Raw genomic sequence first — 5902 nt, forward strand, 5'->3', positions numbered from 1 at the left:
TCTACTTCTGTGAAGAATGTCTTTGGTATTTTGATAGAGATTGCACTGAATCTGTATATTGTTTTTGGTGGTATAGTCGTTTACATAGTATAAATTCTTCCAGTTCATGAACAGGGATGTCTTTCCATTTTCTCTGTGACCTCTTCAATTTCTTTCACTCATGTTTTATAGTTTACCTTTTAGAGATCTTTCATCAACTTGGTTAAATTTACTCCTACATTTTTTATAGCTGTTGTAAATGAGACTGATCTCTTGATTTCTTTTTCCACTAGTCTGTTATTGGTATATAGAAATGATACTGATTTTTGTATGTTAATTTTTTATTCTGCAATTTTACTGAATTTGCTTATCAGTTCTAAGAGTTTTTTGTTTTGTTTTAGTGGAACTTTTAGGGTTTTCTATATATAAAATCATGTCATCTGCAAATAGGGACAGTGTGACTTCCTCTTTTCTAATTTGAATGTCCTTTATTTCTTTTGCTTATTTGCTCTGGCTAGGAATTCCAGTACTATGTTGAATAAGAGTGGTAAGAATGGGCATCCTTGTCTTATTCTAGTTCTTAGAGAAGAAACTTTCAGTTTTTCCCCATTCAGTATAATATTAACTGTGGGTTTCTCATATATGGCCTTCATTGTATTGAGGTAGATTTTCTCTATACCTAATTTTTGGAGGGGTTTTTTTTTAGTCACAAAGGGATGTTGAATTTTATAAAATGCTTTCTCTGCATCTATTAAGATGATTTTTTGTACTTCATTCTTTTGATGTAATATATCACATTTATAGATTTGCATATGCTAAACTAGCCTTGCATCCCTGGAATAAATCCCAGTAGATCACGATGAATGATCTTTTTAATGTGCTGTTGGACTCAGTTTACTAGTATTGTGTTGAGGATTTTTGCATCTATGTTCTTTAGGGACATTGGCCTATGGTTTTCTTATGTTGTTGTTGTGTTCTTGTCTGGTTTTGGTATCAGGATGAGCTGGCCTCAAAGATGCATTTGGAAGAATTCTCTTCTCTTCAACTTTCTGGAAAAGTTTTAAAATAATTGGTATAGTTCTTCTTTAAATATTTGGTAGAATTCAGCAGTGAAATCATCAAGTACTGGACTTTTCTTTGATGGGAGACTTTTAATACTGATTCAATCATTTTACTTACAATTGGTCTATTCAGGTTTTCTGTTTCTTCTTGGTTCAATCTTCGTAGGTTGTACATGTCTAGGAATTTATGCATTTCCATTATGTTTCTCATTTTTTGTTGTATAGTTGTTCACAACAGTCTCTAACAATCTTTTGGACTTCTGTAGTAGCAGTTGTAATGTCTCCTTTTTTCATTTCTGATTTTATTTATTTGGGTCTTTTCTCTATTTTTTTTGTTTAGTCTGCCAAATGGTTTGGCAATTTTGTTTATCTATTCAAAAAAACACCTTATTTCTTTTGTATTTTTTTGGTCGCAGTTCTGTTTATTTCTGCTCTTATCCTTGTTATTTCTTTTTTCCTACTAATTTTGGGGTTGGCTTCTTCTTGATCTTCTAGTTTCTTAACATGCATAATTAGGTTGGTTATTTGAAATTTTTCTACTTTTTTAATGTAAGCATTTATTGTTATACACTTCTCTCTTAATACTGCTTTTGCTGTATGCCATAGGTTTTGATATGAGTATCTCTTCTCAATAATCTTCTCTATGAATGTGTTGGCATACCATCACTATAGAATGTATTTCTATAACAAATATCTGTGTCTTCAAGTGATCCATACATGTCACATAAGGTAATTTATTAATGCAATACTTCAATTCCCTGACTACTTTTGTGAATTAGAAATTTTACTACAATTTACTACATAAGATTTCCTTATCTGAAATGTGGAAAATGGAGTGAAACAAAGCTACTATTTAATAGAGAAAGAGTGAGAAAACAGTAAGTTTAGCTGAGGAAATGAGGTCAAATATAAAAATTTGTTAATGCCAGAGGAGATGCCACAAAATTCAGATGGGACTACATGTTTCTTTGTAAAGGCACAATGTGATTGTGCAAAAAGCCGAATTTTCTGTTTTATCCAACAGGGGGCACTACACTAGCACCGTGCCTCAGCTGCCGGGAACTACCAAGACCACTTCGCGTAACAGCAACTGTAGGATCCATTATTTATTTGTGTTTGATTGTGGCCTTTAAGAAGCTCACTTTGTTGCCGGGCGCGGTGGCTCACGCCTGTAATCCCAGCACTTTGGGAGGCCGAGACGGGCGGATCACGAGGTCAGGAGATCGAGACCATCCTGGCTAACACGGTGAAACCCCGTCTCTACTAAAAAATACAAAAAACTAGCCGGGCGCGGTGGCGGGCGCCTGTAGTCCCAGCTACTCGGGAGGCTGAGGCAGGAGAATGGCGTGAACCCGGGAGGCGGAGCTTGCAGTGAGCTGAGATCCGGCCACTGCACTCCAGCCTGGGCGACAGAGCGAGACTCCGTCTCAAAAAAAAAAAAAAAAAAAAAAAAAAGAAGCTCACTTTGTTAAAACAAACAAATTATACCTCACACTGACAGTAAAGTGTACTTGATGAGGAGATTCCAATCACTCTTACTAGAGGTACATTCATGCGTTGATTCATTTATTGAGTGCCTTTTTTTTTTTTTTTTTTTTTGAGAGGGAGTCTGGCTCTGTCGCCCAGGCTGGAGTGCAGTGGCCGGATCTCAGCTCACTGCAAGCTCCGCCTCCCGGGTTTACGCCATTCTCCTGCCTCAGCCTCCCGTGTAGCTGGGACTACAGGCGCCCGCCACCTCGCCCGGCTAGTTTTTTGTATTTTTTAGTAGAGACGGGGTTTCACCGGGTTAGCCAGGATGGTCTGGATCTCCTGACCTCGTGATCCACCCGTCTTGGCCTCCCAAAGTGCTGGGATTACAGGCTTGAGCCACCGCGCCTGGCCTTTTTTTTTTTTTTTTTTTTTTTTTTGAGACGGAGTCTCGCTGTGTCGCCCAGGCTGGAGTGCAGTGGCGCCATCTCGGCTCACTGCAAGCTCCGCCTCCCGGGTTCACGCCATTCTCCTGCCTCAGCCTCCCGAGTAGCTGGGACTACAGGCGCCCGCCACCACGCCCGGCTAATTTTTTGTATTTTTTAGTAGAGACGGCGTTTCACCGTCTTAGCCAGGATGGTCTCGATCTCCAGACCTTGTGATCCGCCCGCCTTGGCCTCCCTAAGTGCTGGGATGACACACGTGAGCCTGGCCTATGAGTGCCTTTTTTATATGTCGGGCACATACTTGGTGCTAGAGATACAATCGTAAGTAAAATAATGAGCCCTATTCTTTTTTTTTTTTTTTTTTTTTTTTGAGACGGAGTCTCGCTCTGTCGCCCAGGCTGGAGTGCAGTGGCGCGATCTCGGCTCACTGCAAGCTCCGCCTCCCGGGTTCACGCCATTCTCCTGCCTCAGCCTCCTGAGTAGCTGGGACTACAGGCGCCCACAACCGCGCCCTGCTAATTTTTTGTATTTTTAGTAGAGACGGGGTTTCACCGTGGTCTCGATCTCCTGACCTTGTGATCCGCCCGCCTCGGCCTCCCAAAGTGCTGGGATTACAGGCGTGAGCCACCGCGCCCGGCCTTTTTTTTTTTTTTTTTTTTTTTGAGACGGAGTCTCGCTCTCACCGAGGCTGGAGGGCAGTGGCGCGATCTCGGCTCACTGCAAGCTCCTCCTTCCGGGTTCATGCCATTCTCCTGCCTCAGCCTCCTGAGTAGCTAGGACTACAGGCGCCCGCCACCGCGCCCAGCTAATTTTTCGTATTTTTAGTAGAGACGGGGTTTCACCGTGTTAGCCAGGATGGTCTCCATCTCCTGACCTCGTGATCCGCCCGCCTCGGCCTCCCGAAGTGCTGGGATTACAGGCGTGAGCCACCGCGCCGGCCATGAGCCCTGTTCTTACGGACCTCATGGTTTAGTGAAGGAAACAGATATTAATGAAAAGCTCATGTTAATGAAATAATCTGAATTGTGGTAAGTGACCCAAAGCAAAAGGGCAAGCCATATTACGATACAGGCACCAAGGTGGAAGACCTGTACAAATGTGGACTAAGTTCTGTAGGGAAGAGACAGAAATTGTCTAAAATGTTCAAATCTACCTTGTGCATATCTATTGGATTTTTAAGAGTGTCTGTGGCTCTCTTAAAATCATCCGGTCCCCCATGGCAACCAACAGACACAATAACTAACAGATGCAGAAAAAGTGCCCCATTCATGTCGCACTAGATGTTACACTTCAGCCAAAGTCTGGGATAGATTCCATGCTTTCTCTCCTAAATGGCTTTCCTTCCTCTCACTTCTCTCCCACAAAATGCAGTAATTCCACCAGAAGCTGCACATAACCTACAACTTAAATTTCCCAAATATGGCTTTCTCTTAGTCAATTCCTTCCTCATGAAACAGACAGAAGCTCTGACTTTCTCAGAGTGGACATTCTAGTCCTCACCCTGTTACTCAAGGATGGACATGCTCCGGAGTCCTTGTGGTCCCACCTCCCATAGCCCCCGTGCAAATCCTGGGCAAAGAAGTATACCTACCAGCCTTGGAATGACCGTGTTTATCTCCCTTCTCTGCCTCTGTTCCACGCCTTTGCTCCATGCCATCCAGGCATCTGAAGTGACTTTCTTGCTTGTCAGTAAATGACACCTTCCTTAAAATAAAATCGTCAACTTTTCAGGTATTAAATACAACACTGACAATACAAATAATACTTTTACTTTTTTTGAAAGAAACATTTGCAATACAAACAATGCTTTGTTTTAAACAATCATGTTGGCAAAATAAAAAGTGATACTCCTATGTTAGTCCTCTTACTAAAAATATTTTATTTCGCTAATCTTTTGAATTATAGATTCGGGGAAGCAGAGACCTACAAAGAAGTCTGCCTTCAAAGACCCTGGCCTGACTCCATTTGAGAGAGGAAATTGACCCACATGTGGGAGGACTGTCCTGAGGCTCCTGTGAGGCCAGGCCAAGAAACTTTAAGATGGCCAAGAAACCTTGAGATGGCCAAGAACGCTTTCTCCTGTCGGCTAAGATTGCCCTCAGAGTTCTGGTTTCCTGTCTGAGGACCTACATCTTCTTTCAGCCATTGGCTGGACAGATGTGGTCTACCCACAGGGCTGTGGTCTCAGGCTTGCAAGCCTCTATGGAATAACCACATTAGAACATGATGTGCGTAGGAAAAATTCTCAATGTATATAATGGTGATAATATAATTTTGAAGTCCCTCAACTTGCTGGCTTCTTTTACATGTTCTTATACTTACCTTTCCCCCAATCTTTAGAGGTTTCCAATTGTCTCAGGGAGGTTTAGGATTGTTACAGAGGGAATGCAAAAAAAAAAAAAAAGAGAGAGAGAAAAGAAAAAGAGGAAAACACAGTTAATTATCAACTTCTAAATAGGATCTGGGGGCTTTTTGGCCAGGTAGTAACTTAAAAGCTAGGCTTTGTAAGAGAGAGAAAAAATGTTCTAGATTCCTTGATCTTGGAGGTTTTTGTTTGTTTGTTTGTTTTGTTTTGTTTTGTTTTTGAGATGGAGTTTCACTCTTGTTGCCCAGGCTGGAGTGCAATGGCACAATCTTGGTTCACTGCAACCTCCGCCTCCCGGGTTCAAGTTATTCTCCTGCCTCAGCCTCCTGAGTAGCTGAGATTACAGGCGCACGCTACCACACCCAGCTAATTTTTGTATTTTTAGTAGAGATGGGGTTTCACCATGTTGGCCAGGCTGGTCTCACACTCCCGACCTCAGGCGACCCGCCTGCCTCGGCCTCCCAAAGTGCTGGAATTACAGGCGTGAGCCACTGCGCCTGGCCAATCTTGGAGTTTTACACAAGGAAAGATAAGAAAAAGAGGAAACCCCTCCCCGCTATTCATCCCAGGGGACTACCTAGGAA

General features: G+C 42.4%; 1 long non-coding RNA gene across 1 annotated transcript; it reads left to right on the forward strand.

The window, feature by feature from the left end:
- The first annotated feature begins 2951 nt into the window (after positions 1 to 2951).
- LOC123571707 (uncharacterized) lies at positions 2952 to 5241 on the forward strand. Its single transcript, XR_006695925.2, has 2 exons — positions 2952 to 3981; positions 4859 to 5241. It is a non-coding gene; the product is annotated as an uncharacterized lncRNA (long non-coding RNA).
- Positions 5242 to 5902: the final 661 nt, after the last annotated feature.

This window comes from Macaca fascicularis, chromosome 2 (assembly GCF_037993035.2).
Source record: "Macaca fascicularis isolate 582-1 chromosome 2, T2T-MFA8v1.1".
NCBI classification, from domain to species: Eukaryota; Metazoa; Chordata; class Mammalia; order Primates; family Cercopithecidae; genus Macaca; species Macaca fascicularis.